The 16,544-nt window shown below is 44.9% G+C and overlaps 1 protein-coding gene across 2 annotated transcripts in view; it reads right to left on the minus strand.

The window, feature by feature from the left end:
* The window catches only part of TIAM1 (TIAM Rac1 associated GEF 1), a 369,342-nt gene that overhangs the window by 132,880 nt on the left and 219,918 nt on the right, over positions 1 to 16,544 (minus strand). For both annotated transcript variants that reach the window (XM_087861760.1, XM_045785501.2), the window contains one exon: positions 6,780 to 6,959. The gene's annotated coding sequence lies outside the window, so the exon portion shown is untranslated. The remainder of the gene's footprint in view (positions 1 to 6,779; positions 6,960 to 16,544) is intronic.

The following is a 16,544-nucleotide window of genomic DNA, read 5'->3' on the forward strand; positions in this document are numbered from 1 at the left end:
AACAAGTGTTAGCAATCCACTTTAAGAATCACACAGGTTTAAGTCTAAAAGAAGGAAAGAATGATGGTGGAAGAAAAGCAAAACTGTCCCCTCACGTCCGCGAGGACGTATCCGATAAAATTACCCTCCGTACCCTCTACCCTCCGTATCTGAAGTTTGCAAATGTAAACTGACAGCATATTCCCAACAACACATTTTTGGTGAGGCTTGTTTCTGCCAAGAGAAAAGCAATCAAGTTAAAAGCCTCAGGAGAGGTTTCCTAAAGGAAATGGCCCCAACCTTCAAGAATTACAGCACCCGATGCATCACTCTGACGGGCCTGTTATATTAATAGCATTTTTAGTAGCAGAATTCTCTTCAGCCAGCCAAGGTAGGAAAAAAGCCATTTTTATCTTCAGAACTAGAATTTAGAGACGAGTGCCAAATCTCCTAAATCCTACCAAGAGAAATTCTCAGGGGATGACCTAAACAGCGTCGGCAGGAAGTCTGAAGCAAGTCAAGAAAAATCCGTTTCTAGGGACCTGTTGAAATACCCCTTAATTTGAAAGCTTTTCCTGAAAGGTTGGTGAGAACCATGAGAGCCCATGTGGCGCTGGTGGGGGGACTGAGAAGTAACAGATGCATGAAAAATTAAAATTGCTCGTGGCATCCGACAGACACCATCTCCCCTTTCAGGGACCACCTCTGCTCCACAGGCACCCCCTAGAATGTTGGTGAATTGGAACTTGTAATCCTTTTCCTGTACGAAGGTAAAATAAATGCCCGCTGCTTCCATCATCTAAATACCTCCCTATTCTCTGTTTAACCCCATCATTGATCTTTATTGCAAACAAAAAAACCGAGTTCGTAATTTACATTTGCACCCGCTCCATTCCTGTGAGTCAGGAAGCAACGTCGGGGCAGAAGGCCGCTTTCAATTCCTCGGTAGCCTCTACAGAGGCTGGAAATGTTCTACTCCAGACAAGGAGTCAATGTTCATGCATTTTAGGAACAAAAACAAAAGGTGAGTGATCCGTGGTAGCTCACGAACTGGAACATCAATCACACTGTCGCGAGGGGAGAGCAGAGATTGAGGTCAGACTGAAATGCAAAAACCAGGACAGAAATTAAAAAGAAGAGCGTCAGAATAAGAGTACTCAATCTCCAGCCGGAAAGCGTCACCAGTTTTAAAGTCATTAAGACTATCACTTCCTTATGTAGCATGTTAGTGGTTCCAAATAACTTGCACTTTCGGGGAGCACTTAGTGGGAGGGGGATTAGGCAGGAGGTACGGGGCAAGATTTTATCACAAGAACAACCCTCAGTATTTAGACCTCAAGTCTGGCTTCTCATACTTTCTTTTCCAAGGTCTACGTTCTGGCTACCCGGGCCTGCCCCAGGGCCTTTGCCCATGCTCTTCTTTCTGCCTGCAACCCTCCTTCACTACCTCGCTCGCGTTCCAGATTGTTCTGATTTTGACTCAGATAGTGCCTTCTTAGGGTGACCTTTTCTGGCATCTCTATCCAAAATGACAGCCCCTCCCACAGAGCTCAATCCTTCCCCCTCTTCTTTGTTTTTCTTTTTCTCCTTAGCCTTTATCACAATTGTAACAGACAATGTATTTCACTTACTTCTTAACTTTTTCTCTCCTTCCCCACTAGAACCTAAGCTTCAGGAGGGCTGAAAGTTTTGCTTGTCTTGTTTACTGCTGTATGCTCAGTGCCTAGAACACTGCCTGACAGGTAAAGGTGCTCAGCGGCAAAATAATGAATGAATGAATGACAAAATAAACTTTAATCTAGAATGCAGAAACTCATACGACTGCAATAAAATGGAGATGAGAATGGAACCATAATGCAAATTAGGGAACAATACCACAATGTACACTAGAGAAAACACACACCAGACTTAACCATGCTAGCCCCTTCCATCAGCTGCCTCGAGGCCACACTGGTCTTCAACTTGCCCCTTGCTCTCTGGCTCCCTTCCACCCGAAGACCTGTGTAGGTCCCTCATCCCAGACCATTCGACCCTGCTCCACTGTGCACCCCACCCCCAATTACCTAGCCAAAGAATGAAGGCCTTGCTCCTGCCTCATTTCACTGAATTCTTGCCCTCACTTCTTCCCTGCCTCCTCTTTTGGGAGCAGTCCCTGCAGAGGTTCAGGAAAGCATCCAGAGTTGAGAAGGTACCCTTCCCCATTGCCTAGGTGGAGAGTGCAGGTGTGCTCAGCCTCAGAGGACCCAGGCAAAATGGAGGCAAGGGAGACATGGTGGCACGTTGAGCAGGGGGTCATGTGACAGTAGTACAGGGTCAGAAAATCGAGATTCTTGGGGCCAGAGCTCAAGGACATTAGAGGGAGTGTGAGTTTTTCCAACACCATGATCTTTCTCTTAACGTGATCAATTAAACTTTTCAAGTAATCCTAGTACATTCCTTTAAATCCACCAAGTTAAATCCACAGTGAGCAAGTGAAAAGGTAGCTTAAGGAACTTGATCAATAAGAACAATCGTTAGGTTCATACATTCATCAGAGAAGTGGCCATTTCTCAAGGACAGCTTTTTTCGATGTACCAGCCTGCTAAAACTTGGAACTATACATACACAAAAAAATGTTCTCATACATATAAAAAATGCCAAATTCCTGGCTTTGATAATTTACTATAATTATTTAAGAGGTAACCATTAGGGGAAACTAAGTGAAGGGTACCTACTTCCTCTGTACAATGTCTTGTGAATCTGTAATTATTTCAAAATTTAAAAAGCACAGTCTTAAATAACTGAAATATTCTGGTTAAATGAAATTTTTGTTTAAAAGTGAGACTTTGGGGGCGCCTGGGTGGCACAGCGGTTAAGCGTCTCCCTTCGGCTCAGGGCGTGATCCCGGCGTTATGGGATCGAGCCCCACATCAGGCTCCTCTGCTATGAGCCTGCTTCTTCCTCTCCCACTCCCCCTGCTTGTGTTCCCTCTCTCGCTGGCTGGCTGTCTCTGTCAAATAAATAAATAAAATCTTAAAAAAAATAAAAATAAAAGTGAGACTTTGGGTGTGCCAGGGTGGCTCAGTCAGTTCAGGGTCCGACTCGATTTTGACTCAGGCCATGATCTCAGGGTGGTGAGACTGAGCCCCACATTGGGCCCTCGCTGGGCCTGCTTAAGATTCTCTCTCTCTCTGCCCCCCCACTCATGTGTGTGCTCTCTCTCTCTCCCAAAAAAATAAAATAAAAGTGAGAGTTCCTCAAAATGAAACATTTTAAATCTGCTTTTACAGCTGAAAGCCATCTAAAACTTTCTAATGTAGTCTCAACAAATTAGGCAATAAAAAAATAAGCATGCACTGGGGCGCCTGGGTGGCTCAGTCGGTTCAGCATCCAACTCTTGATTTCAGCTCAGGTCCTGATCTCAGGGTCGTGGGATCAAGCCCCACATCAGGCTCTCTGCTCCACGGGGAGTCTGTTGGAGATTCTCTCTCTCTCCCTCTACCCCACCCCCTATTCTCTCTAATACATAAATACATCTTTAAAAAAAAAAATAAGCATGCACTGAGCATCCTCTAGCATCTCTTATCAGGGAATACAAAGTAAGCACAGACCAGTGGTCCGAAGGGAGGTTAAACAGAGAGAGCTGATTAACTGGGGATACCACCTCTATCTTAATAACGTACTGAACAGAACTGAATTGCCAATATCTGCTGCCAGCCAAGATGGAATTAGGCACTAGGACTGACCTTTCCCTCACTGATAAAAAACTAAAAAAACTTGGAACCAAAGAAAAGAGCAACTACCGCAAAGATTCCAAAGTGTAGGGACAAGTGGCTGAGTGGGAAAGGGCATTAAAACCTGAAGAAGCCTCACAGGCAAGAGTGAGCTTCCTGGCTTTCTCTTCCAGTCTTACGTGGACATACACCTCTGACCTCCCAGGCAAACAAAACTTCCCAAGACACGCCCCGCTGTTCTGGCCAAAGAACCAAGAAGAGTGGCCCCTGCCACCCAAAGAATGAGGGGGATCTCAGAGGAAAAACTTTTAAAGCAGCTATCACATGGTTGAAACCACAGGCCAATGTGTTCTGGGACTCAGATGCTAGGAAATGTATGCAAAGCACACCCAAATTCATCAGTGAAGCAGGAAAAAAATTCTTCTATATTAAAATGTTTTTCTTCGGGTCCCTTGGTAGCTCACTTTTGGTGAAGCATTTTGATTCTTGATTTTGGCTCAGGTCATGATCTCAGAGTCATGCGAGAGACCCCGTGTCCAGCTCCATGTTGGGCATGGAGCCGGCTTAAGATTCTCTCTCTCTTCTCTCTCTCTCCCCTCTGCCCCTTCCCTGCCACTCACACATGTGCTCTCTCTCTGTCTCTCTAAAAAATAATAACAATAAATAAAATGTTTTTCTTTAGAAATTCCCTCTCTAAAAAGCAAAATAAAATAAAGCAGCTACTGTAACTATGCTCCCTGAGTAAAGGTAAGCACTCTTGAAATAAATGAAAAGGTTAACTGCTTGCAATGTCTACGCAAAATCATTATGAACAACAATTATTATACAGGAGTAGAGAAACAGAACACAAATAAAAAAGAAAGGTAAAACCTGTATGATCCAAGATAAATCATGCAAGCTGTGTTTCTAATCACACCAATGTTACATTTTCTCCATATTACATGAGAAAACATTCCAGTTAATAGAAAACCACCCCACGGCCAAGGTCTCTGGGCACAGAGGAACAAAGAAAAATACTCTTGTAACTTCAGATCGTTCAGAAGGAAAAGAGTGAAAGAAAGAAGAAGATACAAAGGAAACTAGAAATAACCTCATCACCTTGAGAACTAAGGAGCCTATATTTTTATGGTCCAGGAAGTTAAATTCCCTAGATGAGACCAGCAGTTCAAGCAGTCCCCCAAACAGACAGCCGAGTGACCCACCCTTTCCCCAGTCTTCCCATTCTTCATGACCTACACCCAGCCTTGTGGGTGAGCCTGCCAAGGCTTGCCCTGTTCAGAAGTAGATAATCAAAAAAGATCATTCTACTATTGGGTCAAACATCACTGGAGCAGAACTCTTCTTATTCTCAGACGTAAAAACTCCCATTTTTAGATGTACATCCAAGAAAATAGTTTTGAGCAGGTTAAAATTTTCTTTAAGACTACTAATAATACGTTCACTTTCTCTCTCTCTCTCTCTCTCTCTCACACACACACACACACACACTAAACCTGTATAATAATTTTAAAAGCAACTATTCTGGATAGAGTGATTGTGGGTAATTTCAATTTTCAAGAATTATACCTTTTTTTTTTTTTTTTTTGTATTTTCTGAAGTTTCTGCACGAAACCTGTAATTCATTTTAAGGAAAGAAAAATAAATAAAACATGTTAACATGTTTTAAGTCCCTGGGTTTTTGGGTAATTGAAGAGAGTGAGGATGTGGGCACTATGCTGACAGCTACAACAAACGACACCAAACCCAAACTCACAACAGATGGCTGCGGAAAATTACCTAAGGGAAAGAAAATACTATCTAGCTTGGATTTAATCACGCTTTCTCTACATTCCAACAGCACTCTGCTTGACCTCTTCACATGGTATCTGCTACGTGGTTATTTGTACCCTGACGCACTTGTCTTGCTTTCTATGGACCCCCTTCCCACCTTATGATAATGGCCCAGTGGCAGGGACCATGCCTTAGCCATGCCTGTCCTGGTTACCTAAATATACTAACGTCTTAACACAGCTCTCCCCAACGGGAGTGCTCTTCATGCTGACCCCCTTATAATACGGGCTCTTCAAATATATAAAACATTAGAGCTCCTTGGTGGGCCCAAGATGACCCAATTCATATCAAATTCAAGTCAAAAGTGAACTACTAAAGCAAGGTTTCTCAGTCATCGGTAAGGACCTTGTGAAATCCAAGCATAAGGCATTTAATGATGCATATAAATTGTAATTATTAATAATATAATTTTTCACTCCCCTGAGGTATTTAAAAACTTATTAAAATAAACATAATGATCACCCTTCTATGACTTGAAAACAGACCTCCAAATTTGCAGGAGAAAGGATGAAATGTATTTATTTCAAAGTTAAATTTGAAGCAAAAATCACAAGACAACAGATTGCAAATTTAAAATTAGCTTCTAGTGGGAGGTCTTGGTTTCAAGCCTGTTTTTTCTCTACTGGAGGCTGAGCTTGAAGACGGGTGGGGTAGGGGGTGGGGGGGGAGCTAAGATTAAACTGAGACAAAGTTCTGAAAGTTTTTGCTAAATCTTTACAAACCCATGAAAAGTGTTTTGCCAAGTCACACGCAAATACCCCTAACACAAGAGACTAAACAGGAAAGTTTTGCAACAAATAAAAGATGATCTTTGATTTAGAAAGATTATTATTTTGACTGTATTTATTTTGCTTTTTAAAGATTATCCAAACCAGAAACAAAATATATCATTGTTTTGAAGTGAAGATTTTGCAGCTAGGTTTGTCTTTTTCAAACATAATCCAATATAAAGATGGTGAAGCTCAGGGATAAATTTAAAAGACCCTGAGGGCAATTCACAGGGGGAGAAAAGATCTCATAGGTACTGGCTTTCTCTTTTTCTTTTTTTTTTTTTTTTAAGTTTTAACGCTAATGCTTTTGAATTCTTAGATGGGTGTAACCCTAATCCAAAGAAGTGGTTCCAAATTCTTTTTCCCACGAGCTACATGCAACCCAGCAATTCCAATTCACTAAAATGTATCTGTCCCACCACTTTGGAAGCATTTCCATTAATTCATGCAGAAGTATACGGACTCAAAACGACATACACGAACCTACCTTACAAGGCAACAGGGGTTCCCAGCCCAACTTGCCCGAAGAGCACTGTGGCATTTAGATACTGAGATTGGAAATGGCGTCAGGATGAACGGTGGCGGGGACTGGGGAGAAGTCTCAGCACCTGCCCCTCGGGGAGGCCATCATGGTCTCACCTGAGTCTCTGAGGATGTGCCAAAAACCCTGCAGAGGACAGAAAAGAGAAGGAAGCGGTCAGCCAGAACACAGAACATGGGCCTTTTCCATGGAGCCCATTCTCCTCAGTTCTCCAACATCCATCTTGTGCGCGACAGCAAGCCCCAAATCCAACAGTGCAACCTTTAGCTACAGGTGTCAAGTACAGGCATAATCAGATACATAAATAAGGACAAACGTATCTATATTCACGGTAAGAACCACTCGTACAGACTAAGTTACCATTTTCCTCTCTTTCTACAGATCAAAAGTAGCAGATAACAGAAACAGGTTACTATGGAATCATTTCCATGGCTCCCTCTTCATCTGCAAAAGGTCTCAAGGAACAGAGCTAATCAATAAAAGGAAACAAGGGAGTTCTCAGTTGGTATCAAAGCAGAGCTACATTTACAACAAAAGTTGAAGAAAACGCTGAAAGACAGGAAAACACACAGAGCTCGTCACATACACGTTTTCAGCTGGCCAAACATCAAATTCAGAGGCAACTCGTGAAGAATATGGACAGAAAAGAATTGAGTGAAATCTCTAAACTGTTATTTAACACAGAGGATAAACGGACAAGGTCAACTCCAGTAACAAGCAGTATGAATGATATATATATATATATATTTTTTTTTTTAAAGGAAAAAAAAAGCCTACCTTCTGAGATGAAATTGCCAATACTAAGGAAGAAAGGAAGAGAGCCTGAGAGTTCCTTGGGGGGTGGGGGGACTGCACCTTATCGCCCTCCTCCCAGACATCCCTCTGTGGGGCTGCCCGCTGCCCCTACCCATTGCCAGTGGGTCCAGCAAGGTGAGAGCCCGGGATGCCCAACGCTTTGAACAGGGACACGGAGAAAACTGGAAGGCAGCCCCACAGGGGCAGTAAATAAATGAATGCACACATCCGCAGAGAACAGAACAGTCAGCGGAGGTGCAGTTTTTCCTTATCTCGGAAAATGTGCTATTTAACCTGAAGTGGGTGACTCACGCTTTGCGAGGAAGGGAGCACGCGTCCTCAGCAATACCCCATTATTACCCTACAATATGTGCCCTTTCCATAATTCCCCCATTGCTAGCTTGTTCTCTCTCTTTTCCTAGGCATCCTTCGGAAGCTGTTCTCTGCACATTTTCAAATTTTCAAAGCAGTTCCTGAATTGCCTAGGAACTGGCAGAAATTAATAAGCAACAGCCCATTTATATTGAAATGGACTCATTACGGTACCAGCTGCCAATAATTTGCAAGGCTGGATTCTTGCTGGCAAATGGGGGCGTGCGGACGGCTGCCCTTCCACCTGCACCACAGAAGCTGATAATGCATTTTCTTATACTTTAAAAGAAGTACGTATTCTAGCTACCAGAACTACAGTTTTTCTCCATCTACACAGCCTTCTAATTCCTGAGTAGAAGAACGCTGTGGGGAAGAAGACGAGCGTTACAGGGCATTATTTATAAAACACTGCAGGAAAACAAAATTGAGTTGTATCTGGTAGAATTTCTGTCTGATCTGGGTGGGGGAAAATTCTTTCCTGTGACTCCGGCTGCAGAATTGACCCATGACGTGGACGAATGAAGAGCCTCACTACGTTCTTTTGCAATCAGCAGATATGCCGTGGTTGCAATGTGCCAAGAAGTACTCATTTTGCCTGGAGTGGTTGGCTGCACCAGGAAACCTAAGAACGGTTAGAGTACTCGGAGTTTTCTTCGAGAACTGCAAAGAATTCAGGTTCAATGGAAGGCAGCTACGCACCAAGCTCCATGCTGGGGGTTTGAGCCTCGGTCCTACTGCATGCTTCAGGGCAAATCCTGACCTCAACAGTCACCTGCAGGGTGGTTTGGGGGCAAACTCTACATATCACCCCTCTCCACACAGAACAGTTCCTAAACCACTGGGTTATTACAAGCACTGAAGAAGATCATCTATGTTACGTGACTAGCTTCGTGCCTACCCCATGGTCAGTGTGCAGTAAATTCGTTAGCTACGATTCCATCGTCACTCAGCATTCGTACACTGTGAGAAGTGCGCTGTAGAGAGCCACGGTTACGGGGGCTTCCTGAAAACAGGATGCCTAACTCACTGAAACTGGGTCCGTGCTGTAAGAAGGATGACATGAGTCACCTTAAATTTGTTGTGGGGCAACAAGGGAATTGACCGATGTAGCTGGAAGACGTGATCTACTCGATGTGTCGCGGCGCACACACCAGCGGCCTGCTTACGTTACACCGACGGGGCATGAACGCTGCGTGTACCTCGTTTTTCAGCCTCATTCTGATTCATCGTCAACTCCTAGAGTCCATTTCTGTGTCAGGTGTCAAGCAGGTTTCACAGGGAAGTATGCGTGCTGGAGGTGGGGAAGGAATTACCAAAACTCATCTCCAGCTTCACATACCTGCCAAAATTGACAAGGTTGAGGGGTCCCATGGCCCCAACCTTCCAGTCTGAGGTGGGCTGACAATATGACAGATGTCAGAAATACTGTGTCCATGAAAGTTGATCCGTAGCTTCTCCTAAAAAGTCTGACAGACCAGAACTTTCTTTTTCACCTTCAAAAAATACTCCTAAGGAGCATCCTTTCATTTTTAACTCCTCGAAAGTTCCAGAAACTGAAGTATATAAAGGGGTATTGCACTTGCCCTCAAAATACCCAAACTCGTGCACCAGGCTCTCTTACTTATGTGACCTTGGGCAAGTAAAGGATCTACTCTGAAACTCAAAAGGAAAAATGAGGATGTAAGATTATCTACCTTACTTACCTACCTAAAAAGATGGTCAAACAGTCTACACAAGTATGTTAACTTTGACTCTGTTCATCGTGACTTCAGTGCCCAAAACTGTTCCATACTTAGTGAATTAATGAGAATCAGGAAGTTTCCCCTTGCCTTAAACCTTAAAAATGAGGAGCAGAGGGAAGGGGGCCATAGAGGTCTTGGGTCAAAATCCTGAACAAGTCAGAATCCTGAATATTTATTTTATATGTAATAAGCACCAAAAAAATTTAGTTTTTAGTACTCATATGTAGTCTAAAAATAAGTATTGGATAGATGGATGGATCTGGGGCATTGAAAAATTTTACATGGTTCAGAAATTAAAGAAAATTCACTGGTCATCTTCTTTACTTATCTTTTAACCATCATTTTATTTAACAAAGGACCCAGTAGTGAGTTACTCTGAAAAATAGATAATCTAGGGGCGCCTGGGTGGCTCAGTCAGTTAAGCGTCATGCTCTTGGTTTCGGCTCAGGTCATAATCTCAGGGTCATGAGATTAAGCCCTACATCGGGCTCCATGCTCAGCACGGAGTCTGCTTGAGATTCTCTCTCCCTCTCCCTCCCCCTCAGTCCTTCCCCCTGCTCATGCATGTGCACCCTTTCTCTCTCGAAAATAAATAAATAAAATCTTTAAAAAAAAAAAAGATACATAATCTAAAATAGAAGAATTACTAACCCAGAAAAACCCCCAAAGAAACCCAAGGGAGTAAGGGTAACCATGCACACCCTATCAAGCTACCCGGCCTGTTCCGTTTATCGTAAGCTTTGTAACAGCCAACGCCAATTGAGAAAACATGGCAGCTGTATAATTCACAATTCCTGATCAATTGTTCAGAAGAAGGATGAATGTTCTTGGTACCAAGATCAGATAGAAATTCCCATGGTGGTCCTCTGAGGTCACTGTGATGTGCTAAGAAATGCTCTGGGCCATACCCTTCCACATGGGCTCAGTGACACATTGCATATGGATGTTTCTTCTTGAGAACTGATTAAAAAAGAAAACCACGACTCGGTAACAGAAGTTCTGAAGAAGTAGGATACTGCTGAGGAGTGGAGAGGCTGCATAACCTTCCAGCAAATTCTCCTTAATCACTGTTTGCTCCCCACGGAGTCTGGAGGGGTGGTAAGGCTCTTTGGCTCAGGCCCAAGTATGGCTGGGTCATGCTACCAGATGACCACCGTCATCTGGCATGAGGGGAGGGAGCCACCAGGGGTGAGCCTGTGCGCCTTGTGTGAAAACTGAGACTCTGGCACAGAGAAGAGGTGCCATACCTTCCCTCCCAGGAAAACCACGTGACAACTCAAGGCAGGACAGGGATTCTCAGCACAGATGCACGGGCTATGATGGGGGTTCCCAGTTCCTACTCCCTAGAGCATGGATGACATGGCTTTGGCTCAAGCATGCTTTTGAGACAGGTAAAAGCAGACACCTATATCAGCTGAACAGAATCCCTGGAAGTTCCCACATCTGAACACTGCGCTAGGTTTGAGCAGCGCTACTTGCTGGTGGATCCAAATGTTTCCCAAGGTAACTGAGGGAACATGTTCATAGAATCAGTATTTTCCAGCCCGCGATAAGTCAAGAAATCTCTCCTAAAATAATAACTTTAATTTTAGAGCAGTGAATCTTTGGCAATACTTAACCAACAGGTTCGGCGGGGACAGACATTACCATATTTCATAGGAGTAAAGTCAGTGTGTTTCAAAGTGAAGTAACATGTTCTACCCCGATTCAGCGCGATCTACCATTTATGGAATGCTTACTATCTGTCTGGCAGGGTGTCAGTGGCTTTAGGCCAAAATACTCTTCTAAGTTTCCCTCAGTTCTTGGTGTTTATTGTCTTGCAGCTACAGTTGGACACTGGCAACTGCCAACGCTTACAACCCCAACATTGCATCACTCACTACGAAGCTCCCTCACAGCTTCATCCAAGAGAGTTTGGAAATAGCCAGTCCCAGAGGGCTGTATTACACAGCTGGCCATCAAATCTCCCCAACACCCCCAGGGCCTGGCCCAACTAGGGCTCAAATGAGGCCCAGCTTCCCGAAATGGATTGAATAGCTTTTTCAGGGCAGGCCACGAGAACCACGTAATTTCTCAAAAATCTAAGTAGCATCATTCCCACTAAGAAGCCGCAAAGCTACTGAACACTTGAGAATTCCACCCAACATTCCAAGAGGAGTGACCATGTGCTGTGAGAGCCCACTTAGCTCCGGGCTCCTAAATTCTCAATTTCAAGTTTGAGTCATGTCAAGAATAGCACGCCCATGTCACTGCAAAAGAGAATGGAACATTTGATCCCCAATGAAAATGGAAGTGGAGCTGACCATGGTTAACTGCTAATGCTGAAATCTGTCCTTCAGCATTCCACCACGCTGTGGCTTAACTTAACGGGGTGTTCCCAGGGAGGGAACGAGGTGCCCGTGAGAGGACAGTGGGAGAGGACAGCGCTCCGTTCAAAGTGCTTCCATACCTCCTGTGAGACCTACCAGAGTGTACGATCCTTAAAGTGCACACCAGAATTATCTTCTCCAAAACACATCAATGCCTTAGTTAGAAGAGATTTCAAATGACATCTTTTCCAAAATCAAGTCACCCAGGTCCCTGTCTTTGGGCAGACCTGCCTCCTAGTCCCTCACTAGCTGTAGAAGGCTCTCCAGGCACAGGAAGAAGCCTCGGATCCCAAACCACTGGGCCGATGGGTGTGGGTTAGGGCAGCTCTTCTTTCACAGTCAGAGACTACACAGCTCCAGAGGGGGAGTTTGGCTCTAGTTCTTTCTGGCTTTTCACACCTGCAGTTTATAGCCTGGAGACTGATTGAAGAAGGGGGTGTCTCCATTCTGAAGGACACGGCCTTGGGTGAGCAGTTGAGTGGAAGGGTACTCTAGGAGCAGGAACTCTCACACTCGGCAGCTGCTGTCTACCTCCAAGACCTTCTCCAGGCACTCCCAGGTGACCGAGCGGTATGAAAGGGCCACCTGCCATTTCCATGCTGGTCTCCAACCCCTACAACATGGCCTCTCCTTTCACCTGTTCTCTCGCTGAGCAGCCAGGAGGCAAGTCTTTCAGCCCAAAATGTAATCAAGCTGTCAAAAGGTCCCCCTTCTTCATCAGGAAGCAAAGCAGGATGTGGTCACCCTGGCGATTTGGTTCCATTTGCTGCCATACAGGTACGACAGTTCTCTGACCTGGAGCCGCCTCTCCCACGCAGCATGGGAGGGCCACCCTGTGAGTCAGGGAAGAGCTCCCTGGGGTGAGGCCGTGCACCCCAGCAGTCGGTATGGCAACTATGCCTGCCAGCAACAGGGGCTGGGACTGCCTTCAACAAAAAGGAGAGAGAAAATACCACAAGCCCCTCTGGAGAGGTTAATGGGCTGGGGAGCCCCTGATTTGCGCTGTTGGTCCCTCATGCTTGAGCCTAAAGGACCCATCAGAAAGAATCACACCCCCCAGCTGGTAGCGTGGCTGCTCCTTGGTTCTGTTCCTACTGCTGGTGGTATTTGTGTTGGCGAAGGCATGCATGAGATGGCAAATTCTCTAAGAGAAAATGACTGAAGAGATTTCAGTAAAGCAGATACTAAGGATGAAGAGGAAAGAAGGGAAACTAAAAAGATAAAGTGTGTATATGTGTATATATTAGGTTAACAACATAATTTAGTAACCAAAACTCAGTTAGCAAATATGATAGCTGGAAACACAGCTGCCCTACATAAAAAGGGACACTGTAACAGCTCCCGTGCAATGCCACTGGTAAGGGGATACTAGGAACATCAATCCTGATACGTGCGTAGGTGGTAACAGAGAATTTTAATCAAAGACTAAGGAAAATATTTTAGTGCAGCAAAGAATCTTCTACTTCAAGATAAGATGCTTTGTGACAAAATTTGTTTTTAAGATTTTACGTATTTATTTGGGAGAGAGTGAGCAAGAGAGAGAACACGAGTCGGGGGGAAAGGGCAGGGAGAGGGGGACAAACAGACTCCCTGCTGAGCAGGGAGCCTAACATGGGGCTCGATCCCAGAACCCTCGGATCATGATCCGAGCTGAAGGCAGATACTTAACCGACTGAGCCACCTAGGCGCCCCAGATTTATGACACATTTTTAAAGGAATTCCTTCCAAGGATTTTCAAAACGGCGTTGATTCTTTACTGGTAAGTCCCCATCTTCTAAAAAGGAAGAAACTGGGGCACCTGGGTGGCTTAGTCGGTTGAGTGTCTGACTCTGGGTTTCGGCTCAGGTTGTGATCTCAGGGTCCTGGGATCAAGCCCCGAGAAGGGCTCCACACTCAGTGGGGAGTCTGCTTCTCTCCCTCTCTTTCCCTCTCCCTCTACCCCTCCCTACTCGATCTCTCTCTCGCAATCAGACAAATAAAGTCTTTTTAAAAAAATCAATAAATAAAAATTAAAAGGAAGAACTTAGGGTTCACTCATTAGACAAGAGTGACAGAACAATGTTCCACAGACCTCATATTCCAAGGTAGTCCCAAAATGCTCTTTTACTCTCTCATTTTAAAGTAAAAAAAAAAACCCAAAAAAACCCAAAAAACAAACAAACAAAAAAAACCCTTTTAATAGCACATATAAAAGTAGATCTTAAATAGTTATGCTTATGGCTATCTAAAAACTGCTTGTGAATTGTTTGGGGAAGAATCTACATAATTTTGCTAACTGCTACCAAGAGTAAACTCAACCAACATTTACATACATACCTACTGTATGTCCAGGATGAAGAAAGAGACCATTTTCCTTATGATGCCCCAAATCTGAGTAAACGATGGTCACCTATCCACGTGGAGACAGGGCTGTCAGGGCTCATCTGGTATTGTTAATAGTGAATGATAAGAAATAGGCTAATTCTGCCAGAAGAAGCTGTCTTTGAACCTGGTCCTGATGGGCTAATACGATTTGGCTTAGCTTGTGAAGATGGGAGGAAATAAACAGAGACAGGAGGGAGTGTGCAAAAAAGCGGGGGGGGGGGGGAAGCGGGGCAGAACTTTCCAGGGAAAGAGCAAAGGCTCTGAGGGCCTAAGGCATCAGTTCAAGGTTGTAGAGAGGTAGATGCATGAGAGGAGCTGGAGGCGGTAGGGCTAAAAAGATGGGTTGCGGCTATGGCTGCTACACAAAGGACTCAGACACTATGTGCAACAGAGAATGGGATGGGATCTTATTAGCAGAGATGTGCAATCCAACCCTTCTTCCCAGCGCGCCCTGGCTAGCACGGAAGAGAAGGTGGAGGCTTGCTGCCACGAGCCAAACAGGCAGTCACTGGCTGGAGATAAGGTGGCCTGAACTGGGACAGTGAGAGCCCTGAAGTAATAAGAAAGACAGGCAGAGTCACCAGGACTCAGTGGCCCCATATTTACTGTCAGAAATGAGGAGGGAAGGAGAAAAAGAAGGGAGAGATGCTTCTGACGTTTCTAGTTTGATAACTGACAAAGAAGGTGACAGTAACACCTTCCACCCTGAGGTCAGAGCACCCGATTCCAACGTTTTATCCTTGAGGGGTGGGAATTCATAGTGATCCTACTAGAAATGTGGTGTCCCTTCCATAAAGGCACAGAGCGACCAGGGTTGGAATACATTAGCGGGGGAAGGAAGGAAGGAAGGAAGGAAGGAAGGAAGGAAGGAAGGAAGGAAGGAAGGGAGGGAGGGAGGGAGGGAGGGAGGGAGGAAGGAAAGGGAAGGAGGGAGGGAGGGAGGGAGGGAGTAGGCATGAGGGAGGGAAAGAAGGAAGATAGGAGGGAGGGAGGGAACACAGGAAGGAAGGAAGAAGGTAGAAACCCTGCCAAAAAGCCTGGATCAGGAAGGATTTATGGAGACACAAATATTGGCTAATTCCATTGTATAATCGAAGAACTTCAAACACACACACACATACACACACACACAACCTCTGATGACCTGTAAGAGGCCAGAAGTTTAAAACTTTATCTCAACTACGCCTTCTATTGACTCAGCCAATGGCTACAATAACAAATGGATGAAATAGCATCAATAACTTAACACAAAAATAAAATGCAGCCTCAGGTTTGGTGCCACGAAGTTAAAATGTAAATCAGATTTGAGTTCAGCCCCCAGAACTCTCTAGGTCCACAGGACACCCACCACGCTCCTGACTCACCCTGAAACTGGGTTTATCATCTAAATAAGATCGTCAGCTACAGTGAAACGCACGTGGGACACACACAGCAGCACGCCAGACACCACTGCCAATGTAGCATTTGAGGACAATCACTGCCCCTTCCACGCATGAGTGAAATGGGATGCTGACGGCAGACCACGGTCTGGTTATGCCAGAGAGCACTGGGGTACGGCATGTGACAGTGGGTTCAGAGCCGTGGCAGGAAAGACATGGACACACTTTACGGCCACATGCAACGCTAGTCAATCCAACCTTCTTGACCATGCATCTCTTTAAAATAAAAGGATGGTCTGGAAGTTTCTGTGCTCCTTATACTTGAAAGGAAGTCCACGTTTCTTTAACCTGCTTAAGTTAAAACCTGTATCATAACTGGAACCATCGTGAGATTCTCTTTCCACTAAATACATGATTCAATTAAGGCAGGAAGTGCCAGTGAACTTGGCCCCGGCAATGCAAGACGGAACCACCAATTCTTACTTTAAAGGCTGGTGCAAGACCTTCTGGCAGAATAACGACCAACATTCATCCTAACTGAATTAAAAATTGGGAGGGAAGGGGCGCCTGGGTGGCACAGCGGTTAAGCGTCTGCCTTCCGCTCAGGGCGTGATCCCAGCGTTATGGGATCGAGCCCCACATCAGGCTCCTCCGCTATGAGCCTGCTTCTTCCTCTCCCACTCCCCCTGC

Source organism: Ursus americanus, chromosome 4 (genome assembly GCF_024610735.1).
Source record: "Ursus americanus isolate L20-20 chromosome 4, mUrsAme1.1.p, whole genome shotgun sequence".
NCBI classification, from domain to species: domain Eukaryota; kingdom Metazoa; phylum Chordata; class Mammalia; order Carnivora; family Ursidae; genus Ursus; species Ursus americanus.